At 40.2% G+C, this 18484-nt stretch overlaps 1 pseudogene; it reads right to left on the bottom strand.

The window, feature by feature from the left end:
• Window positions 1-13614: 13614 nt before the first annotated feature.
• LOC137763453 (large ribosomal subunit protein mL49 pseudogene) lies at window positions 13615-14060 on the bottom strand (annotated as a pseudogene).
• Between the last annotated feature and the right edge of the window lie 4424 nt (window positions 14061-18484).

Genomic DNA, 18484 nt, shown 5'->3' on the forward strand with positions numbered 1-18484 from the left:
CTACTCTTGGTTGCGGTGCGCGGGCTTCTCATTGCGGTGGCTTATCTTCTGGCAGAGCACAGGCTCTAAGCGCGTGGGCTTCAGTAGTTGTGGCGCACGGGCTTATCTGCTCCGTGGCATGTGGGATCTTCCCGGACCAGGGCTCGAACCCGTGTCCCCTGCGTTGGCAGGCAGGTTCTTAACCACTGTGCCACCAGGGAAGCCCTACAGTAACCTTTATCAATTATATGATATCTGGATAAGAAACTCTCACAGGTGTTAGTGAAATGCTGTAATTGGTAAGTGTGCATGGCTCATTATAGTGATGACTTCTCACACATGGCCTCCCATCATCTTTTCAATAATATCCTCTATATTTTATGTTTCTTCATTGTGAGTTTTGCCCTCCCAAGATAAAATCCAGAAAATCTATTTTCCCACTATCCTAGGCATCTAGGATGCAAACAGATGACCTTGGTTCCACCAGTCAGGGTCACCCACATGAGGTTTCAGTTCATAACAAGAGGATACAGGCTAAATGTTGGACATCTACTTTCCTAATGCCAGTGGCAGTTGAGTAGCTTGCTTTAAAGGGTAAAGTAGAACCTGCAGTAAAGTTGACTACCTGGCATCTAAAGCAATTTTAGAGATATGTATAGCAATTTGAGAGAAGTTGAGTTCCTGGCGTCTAAAGTGTGGGTGGTGGTAGCAATGACAGTGGCAGTTCCCACACTAGGCAAGTTCTGCACCGTGCTTCTGGGGTCAGAGGCAGCTGCAACAATATGCTTATCCGGCCAGTATGTGGTTGGTTCTGGACGTGGTTGCTGGTATTTTGACCTGGTGCCTACTTCTTCAGCCCTGCTGAGGATTCTGTGAGCTACCTGATGTTCTCTACTAAATTCTTTGTTAGCTTAAGCAAGCTGGAATGGATTCCATTTGCTTCTTTGACCAGTATGGACGTCCTATACAGGGATTTGATCAGCTTCTTAGGAGGTTAAGAACATGTGGAGAAAATTCTAATCCAGTTTATTTAGAAAACTCAATTTGACTATAGCGGCCACAGAGTGGAAACTATTTCACAAACTCTTCCAGGGGGGACATCTGCTTACCCCTAACTGGGCAGTCTTAGTGTTTACTCAGTAACTTAGATTCTCTTTATTGGTAGCTTACCCCAGAACTCTGGGCATACACTGAACCCCATGCTATGTGTAATGGAAATTGTATCTTTCGAGACTTGTCTACTTCTACTCTCTCTTTCTCTCTGAGTGATTTCATAAAGTCCAGGGTTTTAAATATTGGGTTGGTCAAAAAGTTCATTTTTGGTGTTACAGAAAAACCTAAATGAACTTTTTGGCCAACCCAATACTATCTGTACACTGATTGCTCCCCAATTTCTATCCAACTGATCTCTCCTCTAAAGTCCAGACTCACTTTCAACTGCCTATCTCCATTTGGTGTCTAATATATTACTAAAATTTAACGTAGCCATTTCTTAAATATGACACTGAGAGCAAAAATGACAAAAGAAAAAATATAAATTTGACTACATTAAAATTTAAAACTTTTGTGCTGCAAACAATACCATCATAAAGTTGAAAATCCAACCCAAAGAAGGGGAGAAAGTATTTGCAAATCATATGTCTGACAAGGGGCTGGTATCCAGAATATATAAAGAATTTGTACAACTCAACAATAAAAAAAAACGCAATTTTAAAATGCACAAAGGGTTTCAATACATATTTCTCCAAAGAAGACATACAGATGGCCAATACGCACATGCAAACGTGCTCAACATCATTAGTAATTAGGGAAATGCAAATCAAAATCACCATGACATACCACTTCACACCCACTAGGGTGGTTACAATAAAAAATACAGACAATGACAAGTGTTGGCAAGAATCCGAAGGAATTAAAACCCTTATTCATTGTTGAGGGGCACAAAAAATGGTGCAGCCACTTTAGAAAATAGTTTGGCAGTTTCCCAAATAATTAATCACAGAGTTACTACATAACCTAGCAATTCCACTCTTGATTATTTACTGAAGAGAAATGAAAACATATATCCAAACAAAAACTTGTACACAAACATTCATAGCAGCATTATTCATAGCAGCCCAAAAGTAGAAACAACACAAATGTCCAACAGCTGAATGGATAAATAGGTAGTATATCTCTATGATAGAATATTATTCAGCAATAAAAAGGATTAAAGTACTGATTGATACATGCTACAACATGAATGAGCCTTGAAAACATTAAGTTAAATGAAAGAATCCAGTTACTAAAGGCTCACATATTGTAGCATTTCTTAATATGAAATGCCAAAATTGGAGAAATTTATAGAGACAGAAAGTAGGTTAGTGGTTGCCTAGGGGCAGGGGAATAGGTAAAGGGTTTATTTCTGAAGTGATAAAATATTCTAAACTTAGATTGTGATGATGATTCCATGACTCTGAATACACTGAAAAGTCCTTGAATTGCTTCAAATGCGTGAACTATATGGTATGTGAATTATATCTCAATACAGATATTTTAAAAAGACCTTAACTAGGTTAAAACTGAACCCTTAACTGCTTACTCCCTCAAACCCAAAGCTGGTTCTCTCCCAGTTTTCCCCTAGGTGTCCAGGCCAATAGCATAGAAGTCATCCTTGATTCTTCTTTATACATTCCCACATCCAATCCATCCACAAATCCAATTGTCATTGCCTCAAAATATGTCCCAATTCTGACATCCTCACTCCTTCTCAGCTCTAGTCCAAGTCACCATCGTCTATATGTAGATGTAAATGCATTCTAACTGGTGTTTCAGCTTCTATATTTACCTCTATGGGTTTGTTTCCTCATTACAGCTAGCTGAGTTTTTAAAACCTGTAAATCAGACCATATCATCCACTGCTTAAAACTCTTCAATGAATTTCTATTGCACTTAAATGCAATTCACTCTCCTTTCTGCAACCCACCAGTCCCTACAGAATCTGGTGTTTGCCTTCCTCAACAAATTCACTGCATGTACTCTGTACGCTGCCTTCCTCCTTTTCCTTGAATAGGCCAAATCTGTTTGGGCCTCATGACCTTTGCACTTACCATTCCTTCTGATGCTCATGGCTGACACGTGTCATCATTCAGGCCTCAGCTCAAAGTCACTCTCTCACAGGGGCTTTCTAAAGTAGCATTGCCTCTCAGGAACTCTCCTCTTATCCTGCTTTATTGTCTTAATAGTACTTATAATTAGCTGAGATTATCTCAATTATTTCTCTTTTTTATTGTGTTAAGAAATACAAAGCATAAAATTTACCATCTTAACCATTTTTAAGTACTCAGTACAGTTGTGTTAACTACACGAACATTGTACAAGACATCGACATTTCCACCTTGCAAAACTGAGACTCTAAATCCACTGAACAACAACTTCCTTTTTCCCCACCCCCTGCCCCTGGAAACCACCATTCTACTTTTTGTTTCTATGAATTTGACTCCTCCACCTACCTCATATTAAGTGGAATCAGACAGTATTTATCTTTTTGTGATTAACATAATATCCACAAGTTTCATCCACATTGCAACATATTGCAGAATTTCTTTACGTGTTAAGGCTGAATGATATTTCATTGTATGTATGGGCCACATTTTGTTAATTTCTCGGTCAATCTGGTTATCTGTTCCCCTGCTAGTCTGTAAGCTTCCTGAGAACAGAGACATTTTCTACTCTGTTCATTGCTGTATCCCTTACACCTAGAACAATTAAAGGAAGTTCCATAGATATGGCAAAACTGGAGCTGATACTAGGAGCATATGATTAAATAGAGGAATTAGTATTCCCCACCAACAAAGAACAGGAATGTTGGCATAGATGTTGAAATGAATATGGACTGTTTGTGGCATAAAGAGATTTGTGCAATTAAATAACAATTAGATATTAGTGGGAAATAATTTGATATAGGTAGTTAGAGCCAAACTTTCATGATCTTGACTATCAGTCTGAAATTCTAGATTTTATCCTGGAAGCAACAAAATAATGAAAAGTTTTTAACAGGAAAACGTATTATTAAATATCGGTTCTAAAAATCTACTCTATGCTACATACTCTTGCATACATTATTTCATTTAAAACTTACAACAGCCCTGTTGTTACCTTCATTTTCCTGAAGAATATTTTGGACAAGCAATTAATTAGTGAGGATAATTCAGTCTACAGCAATAAGAGTACATGTATTTAAATATCAAATTTTAATTTTTAAATATTTAATTTTTCAAAGAGAAAATTAGACAAGGTAATAAATTGTGAACAGAGAAAGAAAGATAAGGGAAAATTATTCCAAAATTCATTAACGGGGTGTTGATTGGGACAGTTCAAAGTTTGTTGGAGGAAAAGTATAAAGTTTTAGCAGAACATCTACATAGAAAAGTACAGGCTTCCCTGGTGGCGCAGTGGTTACGAATCCACCTGCCAGTGCAGGGGACAGGGGTTCGAGCCCTGGTCTGGGAAGATCCCACATGCCGCGGAGCAACTAAGCTCGTGCACCACAACTACTGAGCCTGCGCTCTAGAACCCGCAAGCCACAACTACTGAGCCCATGTGCCACAACTACTGAAGCCCACACACTTAGAGCCCGTGCTCCACAACAGGAGAAGCCACCGCAATGAGAAGCCCACGCATGGCAACAAAGAGTAGCCCCCACTCGCCACAACTAGGGAAAAGTCAACACACAGCAACGAAGACCCAATGCAGCCAAAAATAAATAAATTAGTTAAAAGAAAAAGAAGAAAAGTCCTATAGAGATGCAAAAGAAGTGGCACTGGAATATTCACAGAAGATCAAAGCTGGAGATAAAGAATTTCAGTATCCTCCCCACCAAAGATGGTGTTATTTTAAAACTGAATTAATAACTTGGCAAAATTAAAATGTTGCCTTCTTTGTGTTTGATATTTCTAACAAAAGCAAACTCTAACATACTCCTAATGATTCTACAAAATTCTACCCACTTGAGGTTTAACTTTAGACTCAGCCTCAAAAGTTGACTGGCTTGAGACACTCACATGGGAGGGAATTCATATGGAATGCGATCATATAAACATGGAGGAAGGAGGAAAAGGATGGTATGGTTTCAAATTATTGTTTTACAAAGCCACACTTGCTCTGTAGACCCAAGATTACTTTTAAGTTTCCCAAAACCAAACAAGTAAAGCAGGAGTGTTCAGGTGTCCCACAAGCCACTCTCTGTTACTGAAACCTTCAATGGTATTTCAAAGATGTTACAACCTGAAGTCTAAAAAGCATTTTCTTTTGTTGTTTTGATAATCATTACTTTCTTCTTCTTCAAGTCTTTTTCCTATCTGCTACCCCTGGGACATTGTTTCATGCTTGTATTCACAGCCAGTTAAATGCTAATTACTCTTCAACACCATCTTTCAGATTTTCTTTTCTAATAGTATTGCATTGGGGAGCTTGAGATTTTAAGGAAGCTGTAAAAAAGCTTAACAGCAGTGGATAAAGATAAAAAAATAAGCTTTGTTAAATGTGTGCTCCCATTAGGTTTTTCCAAAGTTGAAATTTGAGTTTTATGTGAATATATTTGAATACATTAAACTATCATTTTTAAAGTGCAGTTATTATTAACTGGTATGACCTGTGAGCATGTGCACACACACAACACACACTGTACACTTTAAAATCATTCTTTCATTAATTTCTTCAACATTTCTTGAGCCTCTGCCTGTGCAGTAGGCATTGCATTCAATGTTATTCCAGAAACCTTGTTCTTCCTCATAGTATTATCTAATTTAAAGTTAGTCCTGGGCTTCCCTGGTGGCGCAGTGGTTGAGAATCTGCCTGCCAATGCAAGGGACACGGGTTCGAGCCCTGGTCTGGGAAGATCCCACATGCCACGGAGCAACTAGGCCCGTGAGCCACAACTACTGAGCCTGCGCGTCTGGAGCCTGTGCTCCACAACAAGACAGGCCTCGACAGTGAGAGGCCCGCGCTCCGCGATGAAGAGTGGCCCCTGCTTGCCACAACTAGAGAAAGCCCTCGCACAGAAACGAAGACCCATCACAGCCAAAAATTAATTAAGTAATTAATTAATTAAAATAAATAAATAAATAAATAAATAAAGTTAGTCCTTCTCTAATATTCCTTTATGTTTTCTTCCCAAAACTAGTTTTGCTACTAAAAATAAGAATATTAAACATTAATCCAGCTGTGATTCTTAATGATGTTCTATTAAAACTTTGTTGTATTGCCAGAGCTGGTTTCCCTTCAAGGGTTAATGAGCACCTACTATATATGCCAGGTACTGTGCTGAGTGTAGACTAATTCCAAAGAGTGGGGTAGTCCAACAGCTAAAAGCAACACTATTCCAACAAGCCTTGCATGTGGGCCATATTACAACTGGGCCCCAGTCTGCCTTTTTGACCACATCTTTATTTCTCTACACACTCATGGACTCTCTATTCCAGCCATATAGAACTATTTTCCAAATTGAGTACATGAAAGACTTTAAGCTTTAGATCTTGTAATCAAGCTCTTAAGATACAAGACCTTATATTCAAGATTGGCTCTATTTCTGATTCAAATTAAATGAAATGTTAATATCTAAGAACTATCACGTACTCCAGGAAAAAATACAGAAAAATCACAGAATAATTGTTTTGTACAGCCATTTAAGCAGGAAAACTGTAGAGATTTCTTCTCAGTAGGGGGAAAAAAGAATTTTAATTATTTTTCACAATAGTGTAGCATCCAAATAGTACCACACTTACAAAGAGTCGTAGTGAATAGCGTATAATTGGAATGCCAATATTTAGGAGGACATTGGCCCAGCATAGCAATAGTTTCATAACAGAACCAAATATTTAAACTAGAAAAATTAAGCTATACTGATAGATGTATGTAACAGAGATAGAATAGCATAGCAAATAGGAAGGCTGGCTCTTGAGTACACAGTACAGAGAAAGAATGGGGGCTATCACTTAACTACCTGTTTGACCTCTGAAATATTAACATCTCACAGCCCCACTTTCCTAATCTGTAAAGTTTAGCTAGTCACACACTGGTGATGAAAGTTAAACAAGGGTGTAATAGAATAAATAGAACATAGAAAGTACTCAATAAATGTTATCAAATGTTTTGTTTCTATATCTTCTCTGAGCGTATTTAAATTTAATTGTTATACTTATACATCCTTATCACCTCTACCCTTATCTATCCCCAGAGATTAGAGTCCGGGTTTACTGCTTGGTCCATTACTCTAAGCTTCTACTAAACACATATGCTTCCCCATTCCCTCTTTTTTCTCGGAAGAAGGCAAGTATGACTTTTCTTTGAATTGAAACAGTGAGATTCAAGACTCTGGTTTGAGTTTGGGGGTGGATCATGGACCACGTGAGCTTAATTTGAGTCTCTGTTATGATACCAGGTATGATAGTCCATTAAAATGCTAGATTAAAGTATTAATTGATTGGATGCCATTAAGATAAAATTAAGATCCATTATGGTGGTCTTTGCTAACACACACAAATACCCAAACCTTCCTTAACCTAACAGCCATAAAAGGGGAAATCGACAGCAACACAATCATAGTAGGGGACTTTAACACCCCACTTTCACCAATGGACAGATCATCCAAAATGAAAATAAATAAGGAAACACAAGCTTTAAATGATACATTAAACAAGATGGACTTAATTGATATCTATAGGACATTCCACCCAAAAACAACAGAATACACATTTTTCTCAAGTGCTCATGGAACATAGATCCATAGGATAGATATCCATAGGATATCCATAGGATCTATAGATCTATAGATCTATATAGATCTATAGATCTATAGATCTATATCCATAGGATCTATAGATCTATAGATCTATATAGATCTATAGATCTATAGATCTATATCCATAGGATCTATAGATCATATCTTGGGTCACAAATCAAGCCTTGGTAATTTTAAGAAAATTGATATCGTATCAAGTATCTTTTCCGACCACAACGCTATGAGACTAGATATCAATTACAGGAAAAGACCTGTAAAAAATACAAACACATGGAGGCTACACAATACACTACTTAATAACGAAGTGATCACTGAAGAAATCAAAGGGGAAATCAAAAAATACCTAGAAACAAATGACAATGGAGACACGACGACCCAAAACCTATGGGACGCAGCAAATGCAGTGCTAAGAGGGAAGTTTATAGCAATACAAGCCTACCTCAAGAAACAGGAAACATCTCGAATAAACAACCTAACCTTGCACCTAAAGCAATTAGAGAAAGAAGAACAAAAAAACCCCAAAGCCAGCAGAAGGAAAGAAATCATAAAGATCAGATCAGAAATAAATGAAAAAGAAATGAAGGAAACAATAGCAAAAATCAATCAAACTAAAAGCTGGTTCTTTGAGAAGATAAACAAAATTGATAAACCATTAGCCAGACTCATCAAGAGAAAAAGGGAGAAGACTCAAATCAATAGAATTAGAAATGAAAAAGGAGAAGTAACCACTGACACTGCAGAAATACAAAAGATCATGAGAGATTACTACAAGCAACTCTATGCCAGTAAAATGGACAACCTGGAAGAAATGGACAGATTCTTAGAAATGCACAAACTGCCGAGACTGAACCAGGAAGAAATAGAAAATATGAACAGACCAATCACAAGCACTGAAATTGAAACTGTGATTAAAAACCTTCCAACAAACAAAAGGCCAGGACCAGATGGCTTCACAGGCAAATTCTATCAAACATTTAGAGAAGAGCTAACACCTATCCTTCTCAAACTCTTCCAAAATATTGCAGAGGGAAGAACACTCCCCAACTCATTCTACGAGGCCACCATCACCCTGATACCAAAACCAGACAAAGATATCACAAAGAAAGAAAACTACAGGCCAATATCACTGATGAACATAGATGCAAAAATCCTCAACAAAATACTAGCAAACAGAATCCAACAGCACATTAAAAGGATCATACACCATGATCAAGTGGGGTTTATCCCAGGAATGCAAGGATTCTTCAATATACGCAAATCAATCAATGTGATACACCATATTAACAAATTGAAGGAGAAAAACCATATGATCATCTCAATAGATGCAGAGAAAGCTTTCGACAAAATTCAACACCCATTTATGATAAAAGCCCTGCAGAAAGTAGGCATAGAGGGAACTTTCCTCAACATAATAAAGGCCATATATGACAAACCCACAGCCAACATTGTCCTCAATGGTGAAAAACTGAAACCATTCCCACGAAGATCAGGAACAAGACAAGGTTGCCCACTCTCACCACTATTATTCAGCATAGTTTTGGAAGTGTTAGCCACAGCAATCAGAGAAGAAAAAGAAATAAAAGGAATCCAAATCAGAAAAGAAGAAGTAAAGCTGTCACTATTTGCAGATGATATGATACTATACATAGAGAACCCTAAAGATGCTACCAGAAAACTCCTAGAGCTAATCAATGAATTTGGTAAAGTAGCAGGATACAAAATTAATGCACAGAAATCTCTTGCATTTCTATACACTAATGACGAAAAATCTGAAAGTGAAATTAAGAAAACACTCCCGTTTACCATTGCAACAAAAAGAATAAAATATCTAGGAATAAACCTACCTAAGGAGACAAAAGACCTGTATGCAGAAAATTATAAGACACTGATGAAAGAAATTAAAGATGATACAAATAGATGGAGAGATATACCATGTTCCTGGATTGGAAGAATCAACATTGTGAAAATGACTCTACTACCCAAAGCAATCTACAGATTCAATGCAATCCCTATCAAACTACCACTGGCATTTTTCACAGAACTAGAACAAAAAATTTCACAATTTGTATGGAAACACAAAAGACCCCGAATAGCCAAAGCAATCTTGAGAACGAAAAATGGAGCTGGGGGAATCAGGCTCCCTGACTTCAGACTATATTACAAAGCTTCAGTAATCAAGACAGTTTGGTACTGGCACAAAAACAGAAATATAGATCAATGGAACAGGATAGAAAGCCCGGAGATAAACCCACACACATATGGTCACCTTATCTTTGATAAAGGTGGCAAGCATATACAGTGGAGAAAAGACAGCCTCTTCAATAAGTGGTGCTGGGAAAATTGGACAGGTACATGTAAAAGTATGAAATTAGAACACTCCCTGACACCATGCACAAAAATAAACTCAAAATGGATTAAAGACCTAAGTGTAAGGGCAGACGCTATCAAACTCTTAGAGGAAAACATAGGCAGAACACTCTATGACATACATCACAGCAAGATTCTTTTTGACCCAGCTCCCAGAGAAATGGAAATAAGAACACAAATAAACAAATGGGACCTAATGAAACTTAAAAGCTTTTGCACAGCAAAGGAAACCATAAACAAGACCAAAAGACAACCATCAGAATGGGAGAAAATATTTGCAAATGAAGCAACTGACAAAGGATTAATCTCCAAGATTTACAAGCAGCTCATGCAGCTCAATAACAAAAAAACCAACAACCCAATCCAAAAATGGGCAGAAGACCTAAATAGACATTTCTCCAAAGAAGATATACAGATGGCCTACAGACACATGAAAGAATGCTCAACATCATTAATCATTAGAGAAATGCAAATCAAAACTACAATGAGATATCATCTCACACCGGTCAGAATGGCCATCATCCAAAAATCTAGAAACAATAAATGCTGGAGAGGGTGTGGAGGAAAGGGAACACTCTTGCACTGTTGGTGGGAATGTAAATTGATACAGCCACTATGGAGAACAGTATGGAGGTTCCTGAAAAAACTACAAATAGAACTACCATACGACCCAGCAATCCCACTACTGGGCATATACCCTGAGAAAACCATAGGTCAAAAAGAGTCATGTAGGGCTTCCCTGGTGGCGCAGTGGCTGAGAATCTGCCTGCTAATGCAGGGGACATGGGTTCGAGCCCTGGTCTGGGAAGATCCCACATGCCACGGAGCAACTGGGCCCGTGAGCCACAACTACTGAGCCTGCGCATCTGGAGCTTGTGCTCCGCAACAAGAGAGGCCGCGATAGTGAGAGGCCCGCGCACCGCGATGAAGAGTGGCCCCCGCTTGCCGCAACTAGAGAAAGCCCTTGCACAGAAACGAAGACCCAACACAGCCAAAAATAAATAAATAAATAAATAAATAATAAAAATAAAGGAATTCCTTAAAAAAAAAAAAAGAGTCATGTACCAAAATGTTCATTGCAGCTCTATTTACAATAGCCAGGACATGGAAGCAACCTAAATGTCCATCGACAGATGAATGGATAAAGAAGATGTGGCACATATATACAATGGAATATTACTCAGCCATAAAAAGAAATGAAATGGAGGTATTCGTAATGAGGTGGATGGAGTTAGAGTCTGTCATACAGAGTGAAGTAAGTCAGAAAGAGAAAAACAAATACAGTATGCTAACACATATATACGGAATCTAAGGGGAAAAAAAAAAAAAAAAAGGCCATGAAGAACCTAGTGGCAAGACGGGAATAAAGACACAGACCTACTAGAGAATGGACTTGAGGATATGGGGAGTGGGTGGGGTGAGATGTGACAGGGTAAGAGAGTGTCATGGACATATATACACTACCAAATGTAAAATAGATAGCTAGTGGGAAGCAGCCGCATAGCACAGGGAGATCAGCTCGGTGCTTTGTGACCACCTAGAGGAGTGGGATGGGGAGGGTGGGAGGGAGGGAGATGCAAGAGGGAAGAGAATTGGGAACATATTGTATATGTATAACTGATTCACTTTGTTATAAAGCAGAAGCTAACACACCATCGTAAGGCAATTATACTTCAATAAAGATGTTTAAAAAAAAAAAAGAATAAATTAATCGATCAGTATATTTTAGCATAACATGAAAATATAGTGTCATTTTTTAAAGCATATGTGAACTGATACCATACATTAGGCAGAGCCTTAGGATTATAAAGTTAAAAAGACATAGATGAAGAAAAGCTCAAATCACCAGCTATTCCAGAAGGCTGTTAGAGTGTTTGAGCTGCCCCAAATGTCATCCGAGGGAACAGAATGTCCTAAAAGAAACAGAAAACTAAGGAATGGATGAATCACATCTGCCATTGTCATGGATACTGTTCATCTTATCTATGTGACCTTGAAAACTGAAAGCCCTATAGTATAGAGTGACTGGTTATCTAATTGAAGCCTCACCTGTTTACTAAAAGACCTAGTCCAACAGAGAAATCCTTAATGTTTAATAAGCACTCAAAGTGTAGTTGGCCTTGGGCAAAATGTACAAAATGTACAAACATAGTTTCTTTTCTATTGTCCAGTTGTTCTCTACTCTGGGTGCTCATTAGAATCATCTGGAGAACTTTTTTTTTTGACAGTTTCAGATGATTATTTAATTTGTAAATATTGTACAAATTTTAATAGCTTAAATTTTATATACAGCCAAATAAAAACTTGCATTAATGACTGGTGGAACTGGTGTGATAGGATCAGTGTGCCACGCTCCTTTTTCTTAATTCAGGCTGTAGACTCGAGAGTGGCCTGGAATCTCCAGGAGTGAGGGTTTAGTTATACAAGCCAGCACTGTTCTTGGGCACAGTGTTGAATATTAAGGTATTAGGAAGATATACTCATTTTACATATGAAGAAACTGAACCCCAGAAAGGTTAAGTACCCTGCCTTAGGTCAGAGCAAGTAGGGGAGCCAGGCTCTGAACCCTGTCTTAAGCCAGCTTGCTGCTGAGTGGGGTGGGAACTCAGACCTTTGGCCCTTGTGACTCCCAAGGATGGGGCAAGTGTGAAGGTTCCTTAGCTGGGGTGGGATAGGATGGCAGGGACAAAAGGTCAGCATCTTCCTGCCTGCAAACCCCCTGTCCAGCCTTGATACTAGGTCAGCAACCTGGGAAGGATGGCTCTGTGCTGGGCTGCTAGCAGCACTCAGGGAGCCCCTTGTGGGCAGAACAGCTAAAGCTAACCATTTAATTCCCTGGAGCTGGAAACCCAGTCAGACCAAACTCTAATATGGAATGGAATACAGGTGACTGGCCTTTTTACCTCTCCATGGGTAAAGGAATGAGCCGAGGGGCTGACGTGCACTACATTTGGAACTGAAGACTTCCAGAACCCACGCCTGAGTCATGTTGTGCTCTCTGTAGACTCTACCAAGTCGGGTCTGACCTAGAGCAAGGGCTCAGTGATGTTTTGCAGCAGAGAGGGTCTGCGGGCCTAGGAAGGAATGTGCCCAATGGGTCTGCCCTGTGTTACCTTCCTGTAAACTGGTCTGGGCTATTGCTTCCAACAGAGGGGCAGTCAACAACCTCTACAGCTTGAATACCTGAGTCCAAGGAGCTCCAATGAAGGGAAAGCAGGAACACGCCAAAGTTGGGGTGGGGACTAACGCTCCCCCCTAGCTTGGCTGTTCCTGGTGGGTCTCCAATATTAGACAGCCCTCCCCCAGTCCTGGCACCTATACAGAGTCCCATTTCCTCCTTTATGCAAACAAGGCCTGCTCCAAGGCCCTCAGCCCTGGTCTCTGTACCCCTTTCTCCTAGCTGCCCCAACAGCCACTTCCCTCCTCCTGAGATCCCCGGGACTCCAGTCTCAGGGGGACGCTGGGCATGCAGGCTGCTCAGCTGGGCTTCAGAAGCCCTTCTCCAGGAGCCAGGCTTTGAGCTGCTGGTCAAAGTAGCCCTTGACCCGAAGGGTACCTGTCACCTCATTGACCTGGGTGATAGGTGTCTTCCCCAGCAGCGGGCTCAGAAAATCTTCCACCTCCTTCTGCAGGGCCCAAATGTCCCCCTCCACCTTCCAGATCACAGTCATCTGACGGTTTCCATGCGTGATGTCCTTGTAGACCGGATGCTGTGCATACAAGAGCACCGCACAAAGAAGGGCAGGTTGGGTGGGGGGTCTCTAGGAGTGGGATAATGTTCATACTTGGGGGGCTTTGGGATGCTGGTGGAGGGTAACAGGCGCTCCACAAAACGGTATTCATCCACAGACTCCACGAAGCTGGGGTAATCAGGAGGCCCCTGGGTCTGGCTCAGTTGCTGTAGCCTGCAGCCCGGTGGGACACCGGTTCTCATCTGAAGATCTTTTAATGAACTTGATGAAATCCCATCCCCAGATATTCTGACTTGGTGCTATGGGGTAGGATCCGAGCCTGGGTATTTTTAAAACCTCCCCAGGGACTTCCCTGGTGGCCCAGTGATTAAGAATCTGCCTGCCAGTGCAGGGGATACGGGTTCAAGCCCTTGTCCGGGAAGATCCCACATAACGCGGAGCAACTAAGCCTGTGTGCCACAACTACTGAGCCTGCACTCTAGAGCCCGCGAGCCACAACTACTGAGCCCGTGAGCCACAACTACTGAAGCCCGCGTGCCTAGAGCCTGTGCTCCACAACAAGAGAAGCCACCACAGTGAGAAGCCCGCGTACCACAACAAAGAGTAGACCCCGCTCACTGCAACTAGAGAAAGCCCGTGCACAGCAATGAAGACCCAGTGCAGGGCTTCCCTGGTGGCGCAGTGGTTGAGAATCTGCCTGCCAATGCAGGGGACACGGGTTCGAGCCCTGGTCTGGGAAGATCCCACATGCCGCGGAGCAACTAGGCCCGTGAGCCACAATTACTGAGCCTGTGCTCCGCAACAAGAGAGGCCGCGACAGTGAGAGGCCCGCGCACCGCGATGAAGAGTGGCCCCCACTCGCTGCAACTAGAGAAAGCCTTGCACAGAAACAAAGACCCAACACAGCCAAAAATAAACAAATAAATAAAGTAGGTGACTTAAAAAAAAAAAGACCCAATGCAGCCAAAAATAAATTAATTAATTAACCAAAAAATAAATAAAAGCTCCCCAGGTGATGCTAATATTTGGCAGCAGGGGTCAAGATTTCTCTGAGCTCCAACTGTCTAAGTGATGCACAAAAACACGTGTAACATACATACACATTAAACCCCTTCACATATCAACACTCTTCATGATCGTTCACACTTCTAACTCAAATATTCAGGAAATGGTTAGCTATGACAATTTTCTGTCTTAATGGTTGAGATCCTTGCTATCTTCCAGTTATTTCAATGCTCTTCATTTCCCCTTTCAGAGAGTTTATCAAGGTAGTAATATAGGCACATGGGAGGTAGAGATTTTACTATTGATGAGAGGTTAGATAAAATAGGGGCTTGAAGCTAATGGTTAAAATCAATGGCTCTGTTAACCTGTGAATCTTAGGACAATCACCAAAAAATCCAAAGACTAATACAAGTCAGAGACAAAATAGATTGTGTCTTTTTAAAAAAATTATCTAAAAATAAACTCATTTATGAAAATATATTTATAATATTATAAATCTCTGGAACATCTGTACTTGTAGGAATTCATAAACTTTTGAATGGCTTTGGAAAAAGTTGTCTTGTTTTGACCATACCTGTTGACTAAGAACTTTAATTTGTAGAACAAGGCATCGTAATATCCCATAAAAACATTCAATTTGCCATACCTTGTCAAATTTTTTATCTAGAAAATTTATATTTGTATGTTTAGTGATTTGTTTGCTATGTATCCTATACTAAAGGAATTTCTTTCTTTTGACCAGTTTGGTTCACTCATAACAAGTAGAATAGTACTCCTTAGTTTAATTTATTTTCACTTTTCAGAAACAAATGGCAGTGAGCAATTCCACTTCTGAATATATATCCAAAGTAACGGAAAGCAGAGGCTCAAACAGATATTTATACATTCATGTTCATAACAGCATTATTCACGATAACCAAAAGGTGAAAGCAACCCAAGTGTCTATCGACAGAAGAATGAATAAACAAAATGTGATATACATATATAATGGAATTTAATACAGCCTTGAAAACAAAGGGAATTCTGACACATGCTACAACATGGATGAACCTTGAGGACATTATGCTAAGTGAAATAAGCCAGTCACAAAAAGACAAATACTGTGTGATTGCACTTATATGAGTTTCCTAGAAGAGTCAAATTAATAGAGACAGAACGTAGAATGGTGGTTGTCAGTGCTGAGGGAAAAGAAGAATGGGGAGTTGTTGCTCAGTGAGTATAGAGTTTCAGTTTTGTACAATGAAAAGAGTTCTGGAGATGAATGGTGATTATGGCTGCACAACAACATGAATATATGTAATGACGTTGAGCTGTATACTTAAAAATGGTTAAGATGATAACTTTATGTTATGTGTATTTCACCACAATTAAAAATAATAAAAAGTAAAAATACCAACATCAGTCATTTATTCTGCTCATGAACCCACAATCTGGGCAGAGCTGGTTGTGGATGGCTCTCTCCTGGTCCACGTGGTATCAGTAGGGGCAGTTCAACTACACCTGGAGGCTCCACTTCCATCATGGCTTACTCACATGCCTGGCAAACTGGTGCTGCTATTGGCTGGGAGCTCACCCCAGGCTATTGATCAGGGGCCTTAGTTCTCTACATAGGCCTCTCCATGAGCCTTTTGGTGGCATAGCATGTTGCTTATTTCCCAGAGTAAGTATTCGAAGAAATGGGAATTGGAAGCTAACAATCTCTTGAGATTCCAAAGTGGCACAGGATCGCTCCCACTGTATTTTAAGCAGTGGTCAAGTGGTCAAAAAAAAAAAAAAGTCTACCTCACCTTTGACAAAGTGTCAAAGAATCTGCAACCATCTCTAATCTAATCTAATACCAACTAGCCCAATTTTTTTCTCTCTTTATTCTGGAACTTTTCTCCACCTGATGGCTTCTGCTTATAACTTAGATTGCCCTGACTTTTCACAGACCTAAATCTAATCCCTCATATATAGCTCCAAATCTATCTCAAGGGCTTCTCTCTATGCATCTTTGGCTTCAAACTCACTATTAATGGTCTGATTCTCTCTTTTCTCAGTCATGTAAGTGGGAGTAAGAATATGATTGGCCCAGATCATTATTTCATGCTAAGTCATGCATGTCATAGGTTACAGACAGATCTATGCACTGGCTGCCATTAGATCAAGTGCTCCTAATCCAATACCTGTAGCCAAGGGTGCTATTTTATATTATATGACTGTTTTGGCTTATCTTTTTCATATATTCTGTGAGTATGGGGGTGAGGGAGATGGGTAGAGTTGTGCAAGGGTTGTGAATGCAGCAAGCACCGTAATTCATTTTCCTAGAATAAAGTGGAACCTTTACTGGTTCTGAAAATACTTATCCACTGCTTCCTCAGTGATTAAGGTATTGAAGATATAACTGGTTTATTGTTTCTCCTTTTTATACTTCCTTCAAAAAAAATGCATGTGGATTTCCTATAACATTTTCTTTTCCCCTTAAGATTGCCTTTAAGATCCACTTAATGCTATTGTCTCTGAATAAAATCATAGTGTGATTTTCTCTGGACCCTGCATTCTACACAGATTAATATTTCCTATTCGTGTTAGCAGTAAAAAGGTGGCAGTACATATGTGACCACTTCTTCCTGTTGGACAAAAACTCTCTGTTTGGCCAAACTTTAGTCAGGCTCTTCTAAGCCCTCTTCTCAATTAGGCTTTGACCTTGGGCTTCAGTGTCCATCCTGGCTGGGCCTGCATACCCAGTTCAGCAAGAATCCATTAAGTCAGTTTAGAGAGAATCCTCCACCCTCCGATTCTGATCAAGTTCCTCATTTCTCACCATCCTCCAGGTGATATCTGATCACCCTAGCCTGTCTTCAGCAAGAATCCTGTCAAGTCAGTTTAACCAGAATCCTTCCTTACGCCTGATGTTGCTTCTTAGCAATTTTCCATACACTGACCCCCACCTTGCTCCTTGGCTATAAAGCCCCACTTGTCCCTGTAGTTTGCTTCAAATCATTCCTGGCACCACTTTTGTTAGTTTGGGTCCTCCGCAAAGAAAATGCCAAGATGGGATTAGATGTACAAAAGATTTATTGGGGGAAAACGCTGTGAAGGAGAAGGAGCTGGAGGAGGTAGGAAAAGCCTTCAAATCGTGATGCAGGTCTGCCCCTTGTGAGAGAGAGGGGATGGAGGAGGATTGTATAGGCAGGGTCTCAGATGTGGCACAGTTCTAAGAAAGTCTCCGCCAGGCAGAACTCAGGGGAGTCCTCTGGCCGAAGTCACCTATTCAAGGACTCCTGTAACTATAAGAATGGGCACGCATTAGAACAAATCCCCGTGCTACTCAGACTTTGGCTGAGAGAAGGCTTTGGGAAACATGGCCTTTACGTGAACACAAGAGTGAATCCAGAAGGACAGCATCTGGGGCCATCAGTCAATTATGCTTCCTGTGGAAGGAAACATGAGTGCTGTATTTTTATGACCCCAAATGAGTAGTAGCTACAAATGAGGCCACAAAGTAGGTAGGCAAGGGTCAGATGATAAAGGGTCTTGTATTCAAAGTTTATAATTTATCCTGTAGTCCTACAGTATAAGAAAGGGGTTGGGGAAAAGAAAACAGAGTCAAGAGATAACAGTGAAGTGGGATTAACTGGGCATGATGGCGTATTAGACTGGACAAGAAGAGAGCCTTGAC

Source organism: Eschrichtius robustus, chromosome 4, assembly GCF_028021215.1.
Source record: "Eschrichtius robustus isolate mEscRob2 chromosome 4, mEscRob2.pri, whole genome shotgun sequence".
Classification (NCBI taxonomy): Eukaryota; Metazoa; Chordata; class Mammalia; order Artiodactyla; family Eschrichtiidae; genus Eschrichtius; species Eschrichtius robustus.